Below are 14779 nucleotides of genomic sequence, written 5' to 3'. Positions count from 1 at the left end.
GGTGATGCTTTCCCAAGCTGTACTTGCTGGCATTTAGGCATCAGATATTTGTCTGTCGATGCCTGCATAAGTCAATTTTTAATACGTCTAATTGCAAGTATGTTGGCTGATATCTCTGCAGTTTTCACACTTGTTCCTCGCTTTCTGAGTGGCTGCTGATACAGCAGAATAGAAGTAGAGAGAACCCTTGAGAGGAACCTTGCTCTAACAGTAAAACACAGCAAGTGAGTTTCTGTAGTGTAGTGGTCATCACGTTCGCCTAACACGCGAAAGGTCCCCGGTTCGAGACCGGGCAGAAACACTGTGCATGAGCTGCTTTTATGTGCACCCTCTAAAACCTTATTATCTCAATGCAAGCTTAAGAAGAGGCGGTCCTTGAACCCAGCGAGCCATGGGAAACTTCCTTTACTTTTGCAAGACGAAACAAAGTAATCCGCATCCATCAGTGGTCGCTCTTGTGCCTAGCTTTTTTTTTGTCATGCCATGTTGTATTGTGGGGTCTTTACACTTGTGACATTGCTGTGAACGTTGTAAGTGCAAACATTGGCAGGTGCAGTCAGAAGAGTCAGATCTGTGCACACCCAGGGCTGTCAGGATGGCCGAGTGGTCTAAGGCACCAGACTCAAGAGAGCTTGATCTTCAGTGCAACTGAGACTTCTGGTCTCCTCATGGAGGCGTGGGTTCAAATCCCACTTCTGACAGGTTTCTTTTACACCCTTAAATCGTCCTGTTTTTTTCAGTGCATTCCCACACACCACAATCTTTGCACGGACCTGTAACATATGACGAGAAATCCAGCAACGATCAGGCTGGGCCCTCAATCACAATTCCATGTATTCCTGGAAGGGACACCTCAGGCACACCTTCAGTTAAATTTGCACTCCATCACACAAACTGCCGTGCTGGTTTCTCATTAAGCAGTTGATCCCATCTTTGTTGTGAGGCTCTCCTGCCACCTTTTGGGCGGAGAAGGCACTGTCCCTGCAACAACACAGGCAGACATGTTCAACAGGGCTTCCTGGTTATGTGGGAGGAGCAGATTGTCATTGGTCCCCCCTTGCGAATTTTAATTTACATAAGGAAGACAGAGAGGTATCTGGGAGTAGGCAGTACACACGGACATTGAACTCTATCTTGTGATTTGCAGCCAATTCTAGATTGAGGCAGGAGGAAAGGAGGTGACTTGCCCAAAAATGGCCATCCTGGGAATTCAGCCACCCTGGGGCTCCCAGGTTAGTGTTTCAGTCCTGCGAGCCACTCATATAAATCTCGCCTGATCGAGCCTGATCGAGCGCTGAGTGAGCGTGTTTGAATCCAAGAATCAAATGCCTCTGTCTTAGGAGCAAGAATTGGCAGGCCCTCCCTTGCATCTGGGGTGGAAGTCTATGGGGCAAGTGTCCAGGACTTGCAGAGGAGTACAAGTGCCAGAAAGTGCCTGCAGTTCTCATCAGCGCCTTTTTTCTGCTCTCTGGCAGCTAGGATATCGACTGATCCCTTCCTTGCAAGAGTGAAAAAAACAACACCTTGAGAGAAAACATGACTTTTTGTGGTTCACATAGAGAGAGAGCAGCCAAATAGCCCTGCTTTGTTTCTGAAAGACGCATCAGAAATTGCTTAAAATGCCAACTGGGGAATCAGGCTCGTTGGTCTAGGGGTATGATTCTCGCTTCGGGTGCGAGAGGTCCCGGATTCAAATCCCGGACGAGCCCATGCTGTGGAATTCTTTTTAGGCTTCTTATTATATAGGGCCATTTCTTCTTTTCAATGCTATAAGACGGCGTGTATGGTGAGAAAGTTCCTTTCCCTCTACGCTATTTCCCACTTTTGGCGTATAGAATTTCAGTGCCGGACTTCTTTGCAACTGCTTTTCTGGGGTGGACCATCAGTGTAGGAAAATTAAATGCAAAGTGTTTTTCTAGTGTGGTTTCAGGTATGGTTTTAAAATCGCCTTTTGGAATAAAAGGGGTCCTCGTTTCTTTCTTCCAAAGAAAGAGATCGGGTAAGGAGGGTCCAACTTTGAGCTTCATGGACATTGGCCCTTGGTCTGTGCATTCCAGCCCACTACATGCCAAGAAGATTCCTGCAAGCGTGTCTGTTTCTGTAGTGTAGTGGTTATCACGTTCGCTTTACACGCGAAAGGTCCCTGGTTCGAGACCGGGCAGAAAGAGCAGTTTTCTGTTTTTCACACAGTTTGCATTTACTCTCTCAATTTATAGGAAAGCTGAGATAATGGAAGCTGTCTATCCCTCACCAGCGTGACGTACTGTGCTCCAGGGGTATCAGTGACAGCTCAAAAAGAGAAGTGACGATAGTTTGCGCTATTCGTTTGCACGTCCTTGTGTACTGAAGGTTGGGCCTACTTCATGAAAGCAAGGCATGAGAGCAGAAATGGTTTTATTGACCTCACCGAGAGCATACACCTAGAACAAACAAAAAATCTGAAGGATAGAGGCATTTTCATTTCTTGTTCGATGACGGCCATGGAAAAGACAGCAACCATATTGCAGAAGAGAGCAGCATGTGCAGTTGCTTGCTTTGGGTGAAGCATTCACTAACTCGCTGCCAATAACCCCCGGAGCCGGTGCGAAAGGCGACTCTTGTGTGCCTCGGCTCGTTGGTCTAGGGGTATGATTCTCGATTAGGGTGCGAGAGGTCCCGGGTTCAAATCCCGGACGAGCCCTTTTTCAGAGGTAAACATACGAATCCTACTCAAAACTCACAATGCCTGACTATTTCTCATTACACTCGCCGCATTGTTGCACAAAATATTTTGAACCTCATAAGAAACATGGATCACCGTGCTTTTTCTGCCTTCATGCTTAGTCTGTGTGTGTCCCAGGTGATGCTTTCCCAAGCTGTACTTGCTGGCATTTAGGCATCAGATATTTGTCTGTCGATGCCTGCATAAGTCAATTTTTAATACGTCTAATTGCAAGTATGTTGGCTGATATCTCTGCAGTTTTCACACTTGTTCCTCGCTTTCTGAGTGGCTGCTGATACAGCAGAATAGAAGTAGAGAGAACCCTTGAGAGGAACCTTGCTCTAACAGTAAAACACAGCAAGTGAGTTTCTGTAGTGTAGTGGTCATCACGTTCGCCTAACACGCGAAAGGTCCCCGGTTCGAGACCGGGCAGAAACACTGTGCATGAGCTGCTTTTATGTGCACCCTCTAAAACCTTATTATCTCAATGCAAGCTTAAGAAGAGGCGGTCCTTGAACCCAGCGAGCCATGGGAAACTTCCTTTACTTTTGCAAGACGAAACAAAGTAATCCGCATCCATCAGTGGTCGCTCTTGTGCCTAGCTTTTTTTTTGTCATGCCATGTTGTATTGTGGGGTCTTTACACTTGTGACATTGCTGTGAACGTTGTAAGTGCAAACATTGGCAGGTGCAGTCAGAAGAGTCAGATCTGTGCACACCCAGGGCTGTCAGGATGGCCGAGTGGTCTAAGGCACCAGACTCAAGAGAGCTTGATCTTCAGTGCAACTGAGACTTCTGGTCTCCTCATGGAGGCGTGGGTTCAAATCCCACTTCTGACAGGTTTCTTTTACACCCTTAAATCGTCCTGTTTTTTTCAGTGCATTCCCACACACCACAATCTTTGCACGGACCTGTAACATATGACGAGAAATCCAGCAACGATCAGGCTGGGCCCTCAATCACAATTCCATGTATTCCTGGAAGGGACACCTCAGGCACACCTTCAGTTAAATTTGCACTCCATCACACAAACTGCCGTGCTGGTTTCTCATTAAGCAGTTGATCCCATCTTTGTTGTGAGGCTCTCCTGCCACCTTTTGGGCGGAGAAGGCACTGTCCCTGCAACAACACAGGCAGACATGTTCAACAGGGCTTCCTGGTTATGTGGGAGGAGCAGATTGTCATTGGTCCCCCCTTGCGAATTTTAATTTACATAAGGAAGACAGAGAGGTATCTGGGAGTAGGCAGTACACACGGACATTGAACTCTATCTTGTGATTTGCAGCCAATTTTAGATTGAGGCAGGAGGAAAGGAGGTGACTTGCCCAAAAATGGCCATCCTGGGAATTTAGCCACCCTGGGGCTCCCAGGTTAGTGTTTCAGTCCTGCGAGCCACTCATATAAATCTCGCCTGATCGAGCCTGATCGAGCGCTGAGTGAGCGTGTTTGAATCCAAGAATCAAATGCCTCTGTCTTAGGAGCAAGAATTGGCAAGCCCTCCCTTGCATCTGGGGTGGAAGTCTATGGGGCAAGTGTCCAGGACTTGCAGAGGAGTACAAGTGCCAGAAAGTGCCACAGTTCTCATCAGCGCCTTTTTTCTGCTCTCTGGCAGCTAGGATATCGACTGATCCCTTCCTTGCAAGAGTGAAAAAAACAACACCTTGAGAGAAAACATGACTTTTTGTGGTTCACATAGAGAGAGAGCAGCCAAATAGCCCTGCTTTGTTTCTGAAAGACGCATCAGAAATTGCTTAAAATGCCAACTGGGGAATCAGGCTCGTTGGTCTAGGGGTATGATTCTCGCTTCGGGTGCGAGAGGTCCCGGATTCAAATCCCAGACGAGCCCATGCTGTGGAATTATTTTTAGGCTTCTTATTATATAGGGCCATTTCTTCTTTTCAATGCTATAAGACGCCGTGTATGGTGAGAAAGTTCCTTTCCCTCTACGCTATTTCCCACTTTTGGCGTATAGAATTTCAGTGCCGGACTTCTTTGCAACTGCTTTTCTGGGGTGGACCATCAGTGTAGGAAAATTAAATGCAAAGTGTTTTTCTAGTGTGGTTTCAGGTATGGTTTTAAAATCGCCTTTTGGAATAAAAGGGGTCCTCGTTCCTTTCTTCCAAAGAAAGAGATCGGGTAAGGAGGGTCCAACTTTGAGCTTCATGGACATTGGCCCTTGGTCTGTGCATTCCAGCCCACTACATGCCAAGAAGATTCCTGCAAGCGTGTCTGTTTCTGTAGTGTAGTGGTTATAACGTTCGCTTTACACGCGAAAGGTCCCTGGTTCGAGACCGGGCACAAAGAGCAGTTTTCTGTTTTTCACACAGTTTGCATTTACTCTCTCAATTTATAGGAAAGCTGAGATAATGGAAGCTGTCTATCCCTCACCAGCGTGACGTACTGTGCTCCAGGGGTATCAGTGACAGCTCAAAAAGAGAAGTGACGATAGTTTGCGCTATTCGTTTGCACGTCCTTGTGTACTGAAGGTTGGGCCTAATTCATGAAAGCAAGGCATGAGAGCAGAAATGGTTTTATTGACCTCACTGAGAGCATACACCTAGAACAAACAAAATGTCTGAAGGATAGAGGCATTTTCATTTCTTGTTCGATGACGGCCATGGAAAAGACAGCAACCATATTGCAGAAGAGAGCAGCATGTGCAGTTGCTTGCTTTGGGTGAAGCATTCACTAACTCGCTGCCAATAACCCCCGGAGCCGGTGCGAAAGGCAACTCTTGTGTTCCTCGGCTCGTTGGTCTAGGGGTATGATTCTCGATTAGGGTGCGAGAGGTCCCGGGTTCAAATCCCGGACGAGCCCTTTTTCAGAGGTAAACATACGAATCCTACTCAAAACTCACAATGCCTGACTATTTCTCATTACACTCGCCGCATTGTTGCACAAAATATTTTGAACCTCATAAGAAACATGGATCACCGTGCTTTTTCTGCCTTCATGCTTAGTCTGTGTGTGTCCCAGGTGATGCTTTCCCAAGCTGTACTTGCTGGCATTTAGGCATCAGATATTTGTCTGTCGATGCCTGCATAAGTCAATTTTTAATACGTCTAATTGCATGTATGTTGGCTGATATCTCTGCAGTTTTCACACTTGCTCCTCGCTTTCTGAGTGGCTGCTGATACAGCAGAATAGAAGTAGAGAGAACCCTTGAGAGGAACCTTGCTCTAACATTAAAACACAGCAAGTGAGTTTCTGTAGTGCAGTGGTCATCACGTTCGCCTAACACGCGAAAGGTCCCCGGTTCGAGACCGGGCAGAAACACTGTGCATGAGCTGCTTTTATGTGCACCCTCTAAAACTCTATTATCTCAATGCAAGCTTAAGAAGAGGCGGTCCTTGAACCCAGCGAGCCATGGGAAACTTCCTTTACTTTTGCAAGACGAAACAAAGTAATCCGCATCCATCAGTGGTCGCTCTTGTGCCTAGCTTTTTTTTTGTCATGCCATGTTGTATTGTGGGGTCTTTACACTTGTGACATTGCTGTGAACGTTGTAAGTGCAAACATTGGCAGGTGCAGTCAGAAGAGTCAGATCTGTGCACACCCAGGGCTGTCAGGATGGCCGAGTGGTCTAAGGCGCCAGACTCAAGAGAGCTTGATCTTCAGTGCAACTGAGACTTCTGGTCTCCTCATGGAGGCGTGGGTTCAAATCCCACTTCTGACAGGTTTCTTTTACACCCTTAAATCTTCCTGTTTTTTGCAGTGCATTCCCCACACACCACAATCTTTGCACGGACCTGTAACATATGACGAGAAATCCACCAACGATCAGGCTGGGCCCTCAATCACAATTCCATGTATTCCTGGAAGGGACACCTCAGGCACACCTTCCGTTAAATTTGCACTCCATCACACAAACTGCCGTGCTGGTTTCTCATTAAGCAGTTGATCCCATCTTTGTTGTGAGGCTCTCCTGCCACCTTTTGGGCAGAGAAGGCACTGTCCCTGCAACAACACAGGCAGACATGTTCAACAGGGCTTCCTGGTTATGTGGGAGGAGCAGATTGTCATTGGTCCCCCCTTGCGAATTTTAATTTACATAAGGAAGACAGAGAGGTATCTGGGAGTAGGCAGTACACACGGACATTGAACTCTATCTTGTGATTTGCAGCCAATTCTAGATTGAGGCAGGAGGAAAGGAGGTGACTTGCCCAAAAATGGCCATCCTGGGAATTTAGCCACCCTGGGGCTCCCAGGTTAGTGTTTCAGTCCTGCGAGCCACTCATATAAATCTCGCCTGATCGAGCCTGATCGAGCGCTGAGTGAGCGTGTTTGAATCCAAGAATCAAATGCCTCTGTCTTAGGAGCAAGAATTGGCAAGCCCTCCCTTGCATCTGGGGTGGAAGTCTATGGGGCAAGTGTCCAGGACTTGCAGAGGGGTACAAGTGCCAGAAAGTGCCACAGTTCTCATCAGCGCCTTTTTTCTGCTCTCTGGCAGCTAGGATATCGACTGATCCCTTCCTTGCAAGAGTGAAAAAAACAACACCTTGAGAGAAAACATGACTTTTTGTGGTTCACATAGAGAGAGAGCAGCCAAATAGCCCTGCTTTGTTTCTGAAAGACGCATCAGAAATTGCTTAAAATGCCAACTGGGGAATCAGGCTCGTTGGTCTAGGGGTATGATTCTCGCTTCGGGTGCGAGAGGTCCCGGATTCAAATCCCGGACGAGCCCATGCTGTGGAATTATTTTTAGGCTTCTTATTATATAGGGCCATTTCTTCTTTTCAATGCTATAAGACGCCGTGTATGGTGAGAAAGTTCCTTTCCCTCTACGCTATTTCCCACTTTTGGCGTATAGAATTTCAGTGCCGGACTTCTTTGCAACTGCTTTTCTGGGGTGGACCATCAGTGTAGGAAAATTAAATGCAAAGTGTTTTTCTAGTGTGGTTTCAGGTATGGTTTTAAAATCGCCTTTTGGAATAAAAGGGGTCCTCGTTCCTTTCTTCCAAAGAAAGAGATCGGGTAAGGAGGGTCCAACTTTGAGCTTCATGGACATTGGCCCTTGGTCTGTGCATTCCAGCCCACTACATGCCAAGAAGATTCCTGCAAGCGTGTCTGTTTCTGTAGTGTAGTGGTTATAACGTTCGCTTTACACGCGAAAGGTCCCTGGTTCGAGACCGGGCACAAAGAGCAGTTTTCTGTTTTTCACACAGTTTGCATTTACTCTCTCAATTTATAGGAAAGCTGAGATAATGGAAGCTGTCTATCCCTCACCAGCGTGACGTACTGTGCTCCAGGGGTATCAGTGACAGCTCAAAAAGAGAAGTGACGATAGTTTGCGCTATTCGTTTGCACGTCCTTGTGTACTGAAGGTTGGGCCTAATTCATGAAAGCAAGGCATGAGAGCAGAAATGGTTTTATTGACCTCACTGAGAGCATACACCTAGAACAAACAAAATGTCTGAAGGATAGAGGCATTTTCATTTCTTGTTCGATGACGGCCATGGAAAAGACAGCAACCATATTGCAGAAGAGAGCAGCATGTGCAGTTGCTTGCTTTGGGTGAAGCATTCACTAACTCGCTGCCAATAACCCCCGGAGCCGGTGCGAAAGGCAACTCTTGTGTGCCTCGGCTCGTTGGTCTAGGGGTATGATTCTCGATTAGGGTGCGAGAGGTCCCGGGTTCAAATCCCGGACGAGCCCTTTTTCAGAGGTAAACATACGAATCCTACTCAAAACTCACAATGCCTGACTATTTCTCATTACACTCGCCGCATTGTTGCACAAAATATTTTGAACCTCATAAGAAACATGGATCACCGTGCTTTTTCTGCCTTCATGCTTAGTCTGTGTGTGTCCCAGGTGATGCTTTCCCAAGCTGTACTTGCTGGCATTTAGGCATCAGATATTTGTCTGTCGATGCCTGCATAAGTCAATTTTTAATACGTCTAATTGCATGTATGTTGGCTGATATCTCTGCAGTTTTCACACTTGCTCCTCGCTTTCTGAGTGGCTGCTGATACAGCAGAATAGAAGTAGAGAGAACCCTTGAGAGGAACCTTGCTCTAACATTAAAACACAGCAAGTGAGTTTCTGTAGTGCAGTGGTCATCACGTTCGCCTAACACGCGAAAGGTCCCCGGTTCGAGACCGGGCAGAAACACTGTGCATGAGCTGCTTTTATGTGCACCCTCTAAAACTCTATTATCTCAATGCAAGCTTAAGAAGAGGCGGTCCTTGAACCCAGCGAGCCATGGGAAACTTCCTTTACTTTTGCAAGACGAAACAAAGTAATCCGCATCCATCAGTGGTCGCTCTTGTGCCTAGCTTTTTTTTTGTCATGCCATGTTGTATTGTGGGGTCTTTACACTTGTGACATTGCTGTGAACGTTGTAAGTGCAAACATTGGCAGGTGCAGTCAGAAGAGTCAGATCTGTGCACACCCAGGGCTGTCAGGATGGCCGAGTGGTCTAAGGCGCCAGACTCAAGAGAGCTTGATCTTCAGTGCAACTGAGACTTCTGGTCTCCTCATGGAGGCGTGGGTTCAAATCCCACTTCTGACAGGTTTCTTTTACACCCTTAAATCTTCCTGTTTTTTGCAGTGCATTCCCCACACACCACAATCTTTGCACGGACCTGTAACATATGACGAGAAATCCACCAACGATCAGGCTGGGCCCTCAATCACAATTCCATGTATTCCTGGAAGGGACACCTCAGGCACACCTTCCGTTAAATTTGCACTCCATCACACAAACTGCCGTGCTGGTTTCTCATTAAGCAGTTGATCCCATCTTTGTTGTGAGGCTCTCCTGCCACCTTTTGGGCAGAGAAGGCACTGTCCCTGCAACAACACAGGCAGACATGTTCAACAGGGCTTCCTGGTTATGTGGGAGGAGCAGATTGTCATTGGTCCCCCCTTGCGAATTTTAATTTACATAAGGAAGACAGAGAGGTATCTGGGAGTAGGCAGTACACACGGACATTGAACTCTATCTTGTGATTTGCAGCCAATTCTAGATTGAGGCAGGAGGAAAGGAGGTGACTTGCCCAAAAATGGCCATCCTGGGAATTTAGCCACCCTGGGGCTCCCAGGTTAGTGTTTCAGTCCTGCGAGCCACTCATATAAATCTCGCCTGATCGAGCCTGATCGAGCGCTGAGTGAGCGTGTTTGAATCCAAGAATCAAATGCCTCTGTCTTAGGAGCAAGAATTGGCAAGCCCTCCCTTGCATCTGGGGTGGAAGTCTATGGGGCAAGTGTCCAGGACTTGCAGAGGAGTACAAGTGCCAGAAAGTGCCACAGTTCTCATCAGCGCCTTTTTTCTGCTCTCTGGCAGCTAGGATATCGACTGATCCCTTCCTTGCAAGAGTGAAAAAAACAACACCTTGAGAGAAAACATGACTTTTTGTGGTTCACATAGAGAGAGAGCAGCCAAATAGCCCTGCTTTGTTTCTGAAAGACGCATCAGAAATTGCTTAAAATGCCAACTGGGGAATCAGGCTCGTTGGTCTAGGGGTATGATTCTCGCTTCGGGTGCGAGAGGTCCCGGATTCAAATCCCGGACGAGCCCATGCTGTGGAATTATTTTTAGGCTTCTTATTATATAGGGCCATTTCTTCTTTTCAATGCTATAAGACGGCGTGTATGGTGAGAAAGTTCCTTTCCCTCTACGCTATTTCCCACTTTTGGCGTATAGAATTTCAGTGCCGGACTTCTTTGCAACTGCTTTTCTGGGGTGGACCATCAGTGTAGGAAAATTAAATGCAAAGTGTTTTTCTAGTGTGGTTTCAGGTATGGTTTTAAAATCGCCTTTTGGAATAAAAGGGGTCCTCGTTCCTTTCTTCCAAAGAAAGAGATCGGGTAAGGAGGGTCCAACTTTGAGCTTCATGGACATTGGCCCTTGGTCTGTGCATTCCAGCCCACTACATGCCAAGAAGATTCCTGCAAGCGTGTCTGTTTCTGTAGTGTAGTGGTTATCACGTTCGCTTTACACGCGAAAGGTCCCTGGTTCGAGACCGGGCAGAAAGAGCAGTTTTCTGTTTTTCACACAGTTTGCATTTACTCTCTCAATTTATAGGAAATCTGAGATAATGGAAGCTGTCTATCCCTCACCAGCGTGACGTACTGTGCTCCAGGGGTATCAGTGACAGCTCAAAAAGAGAAGTGACGATAGTTTGCGCTATTCGTTTGCACGTCCTTGTGTACTGAAGGTTGGGCCTACTTCATGAAAGCAAGGCATGAGAGCAGAAATGGTTTTATTGACCTCACCGAGAGCATACACCTAGAACAAACAAAAAATCTGAAGGATAGAGGCATTTTCATTTCTTGTTCGATGACGGCCATGGAAAAGACAGCAACCATATTGCAGAAGAGAGCAGCATGTGCAGTTGCTTGCTTTGGGTGAAGCATTCACTAACTCGCTGCCAATAACCCCCGGAGCCGGTGCGAAAGGCGACTCTTGTGTGCCTCGGCTCGTTGGTCTAGGGGTATGATTCTCGATTAGGGTGCGAGAGGTCCCGGGTTCAAATCCCGGACGAGCCCTTTTTCAGAGGTAAACATACGAATCCTACTCAAAACTCACAATGCCTGACTATTTCTCATTACACTCGCCGCATTGTTGCACAAAATATTTTGAACCTCATAAGAAACATGGATCACCGTGCTTTTTCTGCCTTCATGCTTAGTCTGTGTGTGTCCCAGGTGATGCTTTCCCAAGCTGTACTTGCTGGCATTTAGGCATCAGATATTTGTCTGTCGATGCCTGCATAAGTCAATTTTTAATACGTCTAATTGCAAGTATGTTGGCTGATATCTCTGCAGTTTTCACACTTGTTCCTCGCTTTCTGAGTGGCTGCTGATACAGCAGAATAGAAGTAGAGAGAACCCTTGAGAGGAACCTTGCTCTAACAGTAAAACACAGCAAGTGAGTTTCTGTAGTGTAGTGGTCATCACGTTCGCCTAACACGCGAAAGGTCCCCGGTTCGAGACCGGGCAGAAACACTGTGCATGAGCTGCTTTTATGTGCACCCTCTAAAACCTTATTATCTCAATGCAAGCTTAAGAAGAGGCGGTCCTTGAACCCAGCGAGCCATGGGAAACTTCCTTTACTTTTGCAAGACGAAACAAAGTAATCCGCATCCATCAGTGGTCGCTCTTGTGCCTAGCTTTTTTTTTGTCATGCCATGTTGTATTGTGGGGTCTTTACACTTGTGACATTGCTGTGAACGTTGTAAGTGCAAACATTGGCAGGTGCAGTCAGAAGAGTCAGATCTGTGCACACCCAGGGCTGTCAGGATGGCCGAGTGGTCTAAGGCACCAGACTCAAGAGAGCTTGATCTTCAGTGCAACTGAGACTTCTGGTCTCCTCATGGAGGCGTGGGTTCAAATCCCACTTCTGACAGGTTTCTTTTACACCCTTAAATCGTCCTGTTTTTTTCAGTGCATTCCCACACACCACAATCTTTGCACGGACCTGTAACATATGACGAGAAATCCAGCAACGATCAGGCTGGGCCCTCAATCACAATTCCATGTATTCCTGGAAGGGACACCTCAGGCACACCTTCAGTTAAATTTGCACTCCATCACACAAACTGCCGTGCTGGTTTCTCATTAAGCAGTTGATCCCATCTTTGTTGTGAGGCTCTCCTGCCACCTTTTGGGCGGAGAAGGCACTGTCCCTGCAACAACACAGGCAGACATGTTCAACAGGGCTTCCTGGTTATGTGGGAGGAGCAGATTGTCATTGGTCCCCCCTTGCGAATTTTAATTTACATAAGGAAGACAGAGAGGTATCTGGGAGTAGGCAGTACACACGGACATTGAACTCTATCTTGTGATTTGCAGCCAATTCTAGATTGAGGCAGGAGGAAAGGAGGTGACTTGCCCAAAAATGGCCATCCTGGGAATTCAGCCACCCTGGGGCTCCCAGGTTAGTGTTTCAGTCCTGCGAGCCACTCATATAAATCTCGCCTGATCGAGCCTGATCGAGCGCTGAGTGAGCGTGTTTGAATCCAAGAATCAAATGCCTCTGTCTTAGGAGCAAGAATTGGCAGGCCCTCCCTTGCATCTGGGGTGGAAGTCTATGGGGCAAGTGTCCAGGACTTGCAGAGGAGTACAAGTGCCAGAAAGTGCCTGCAGTTCTCATCAGCGCCTTTTTTCTGCTCTCTGGCAGCTAGGATATCGACTGATCCCTTCCTTGCAAGAGTGAAAAAAACAACACCTTGAGAGAAAACATGACTTTTTGTGGTTCACATAGAGAGAGAGCAGCCAAATAGCCCTGCTTTGTTTCTGAAAGACGCATCAGAAATTGCTTAAAATGCCAACTGGGGAATCAGGCTCGTTGGTCTAGGGGTATGATTCTCGCTTCGGGTGCGAGAGGTCCCGGATTCAAATCCCGGACGAGCCCATGCTGTGGAATTCTTTTTAGGCTTCTTATTATATAGGGCCATTTCTTCTTTTCAATGCTATAAGACGGCGTGTATGGTGAGAAAGTTCCTTTCCCTCTACGCTATTTCCCACTTTTGGCGTATAGAATTTCAGTGCCGGACTTCTTTGCAACTGCTTTTCTGGGGTGGACCATCAGTGTAGGAAAATTAAATGCAAAGTGTTTTTCTAGTGTGGTTTCAGGTATGGTTTTAAAATCGCCTTTTGGAATAAAAGGGGTCCTCGTTTCTTTCTTCCAAAGAAAGAGATCGGGTAAGGAGGGTCCAACTTTGAGCTTCATGGACATTGGCCCTTGGTCTGTGCATTCCAGCCCACTACATGCCAAGAAGATTCCTGCAAGCGTGTCTGTTTCTGTAGTGTAGTGGTTATCACGTTCGCTTTACACGCGAAAGGTCCCTGGTTCGAGACCGGGCAGAAAGAGCAGTTTTCTGTTTTTCACACAGTTTGCATTTACTCTCTCAATTTATAGGAAAGCTGAGATAATGGAAGCTGTCTATCCCTCACCAGCGTGACGTACTGTGCTCCAGGGGTATCAGTGACAGCTCAAAAAGAGAAGTGACGATAGTTTGCGCTATTCGTTTGCACGTCCTTGTGTACTGAAGGTTGGGCCTACTTCATGAAAGCAAGGCATGAGAGCAGAAATGGTTTTATTGACCTCACCGAGAGCATACACCTAGAACAAACAAAAAATCTGAAGGATAGAGGCATTTTCATTTCTTGTTCGATGACGGCCATGGAAAAGACAGCAACCATATTGCAGAAGAGAGCAGCATGTGCAGTTGCTTGCTTTGGGTGAAGCATTCACTAACTCGCTGCCAATAACCCCCGGAGCCGGTGCGAAAGGCGACTCTTGTGTGCCTCGGCTCGTTGGTCTAGGGGTATGATTCTCGATTAGGGTGCGAGAGGTCCCGGGTTCAAATCCCGGACGAGCCCTTTTTCAGAGGTAAACATACGAATCCTACTCAAAACTCACAATGCCTGACTATTTCTCATTACACTCGCCGCATTGTTGCACAAAATATTTTGAACCTCATAAGAAACATGGATCACCGTGCTTTTTCTGCCTTCATGCTTAGTCTGTGTGTGTCCCAGGTGATGCTTTCCCAAGCTGTACTTGCTGGCATTTAGGCATCAGATATTTGTCTGTCGATGCCTGCATAAGTCAATTTTTAATACGTCTAATTGCAAGTATGTTGGCTGATATCTCTGCAGTTTTCACACTTGTTCCTCGCTTTCTGAGTGGCTGCTGATACAGCAGAATAGAAGTAGAGAGAACCCTTGAGAGGAACCTTGCTCTAACAGTAAAACACAGCAAGTGAGTTTCTGTAGTGTAGTGGTCATCACGTTCGCCTAACACGCGAAAGGTCCCCGGTTCGAGACCGGGCAGAAACACTGTGCATGAGCTGCTTTTATGTGCACCCTCTAAAACTCTATTATCTCAATGCAAGCTTAAGAAGAGGCGGTCCTTGAACCCAGCGAGCCATGGGAAACTTCCTTTACTTTTGCAAGACGAAACAAAGTAATCCGCATCCATCAGTGGTCGCTCTTGTGCCTAGCTTTTTTTTTGTCATGCCATGTTGTATTGTGGGGTCTTTACACTTGTGACATTGCTGTGAACGTTGTAAGTGCAAACATTGGCAGGTGCAGTCAGAAGAGTCAGATCTGTGCACACCCAGGGCTG

The 14779-nt window shown here is 46.9% G+C and overlaps 8 non-coding genes across 8 annotated transcripts; all 8 read left to right on the top strand.

Annotated features, from left to right (window-relative positions):
• Positions 1-228: 228 nt before the first annotated feature.
• On the top strand, positions 229-301 carry TRNAV-AAC (transfer RNA valine (anticodon AAC)). Its single transcript has one exon. It is a non-coding gene; the product is annotated as a tRNA-Val (tRNA).
• Positions 302-3066: 2765 nt separating this feature from the next.
• Positions 3067-3139, top strand: TRNAV-AAC (transfer RNA valine (anticodon AAC)). Its single transcript has one exon. It is a non-coding gene; the product is annotated as a tRNA-Val (tRNA).
• Positions 3140-5903: 2764 nt separating this feature from the next.
• On the top strand, positions 5904-5976 carry TRNAV-AAC (transfer RNA valine (anticodon AAC)). Its single transcript has one exon. It is a non-coding gene; the product is annotated as a tRNA-Val (tRNA).
• Positions 5977-6264: 288 nt separating this feature from the next.
• TRNAL-CAA (transfer RNA leucine (anticodon CAA)) lies at positions 6265-6376 on the top strand. The gene is made up of 2 exons: positions 6265-6302; positions 6331-6376. It is a non-coding gene; the product is annotated as a tRNA-Leu (tRNA).
• Positions 6377-8741: 2365 nt separating this feature from the next.
• Positions 8742-8814, top strand: TRNAV-AAC (transfer RNA valine (anticodon AAC)). Its single transcript has one exon. It is a non-coding gene; the product is annotated as a tRNA-Val (tRNA).
• A 288-nt stretch (positions 8815-9102) lies between these two features.
• Positions 9103-9214, top strand: TRNAL-CAA (transfer RNA leucine (anticodon CAA)). The gene is made up of 2 exons: positions 9103-9140; positions 9169-9214. It is a non-coding gene; the product is annotated as a tRNA-Leu (tRNA).
• A 2365-nt stretch (positions 9215-11579) lies between these two features.
• Positions 11580-11652, top strand: TRNAV-AAC (transfer RNA valine (anticodon AAC)). The gene has a single exon. It is a non-coding gene; the product is annotated as a tRNA-Val (tRNA).
• A 2765-nt stretch (positions 11653-14417) lies between these two features.
• On the top strand, positions 14418-14490 carry TRNAV-AAC (transfer RNA valine (anticodon AAC)). The gene has a single exon. It is a non-coding gene; the product is annotated as a tRNA-Val (tRNA).
• The last annotated feature ends 289 nt before the right edge of the window (positions 14491-14779 follow it).

This window comes from Triturus cristatus, chromosome 10 (genome assembly GCF_964204655.1).
Source record: "Triturus cristatus chromosome 10, aTriCri1.1, whole genome shotgun sequence".
NCBI classification, from domain to species: domain Eukaryota; kingdom Metazoa; phylum Chordata; class Amphibia; order Caudata; family Salamandridae; genus Triturus; species Triturus cristatus.
The sequence above is the reverse complement of the archived record's forward strand: the minus strand, read 5'-3'. Positions and strand labels throughout refer to the sequence as shown.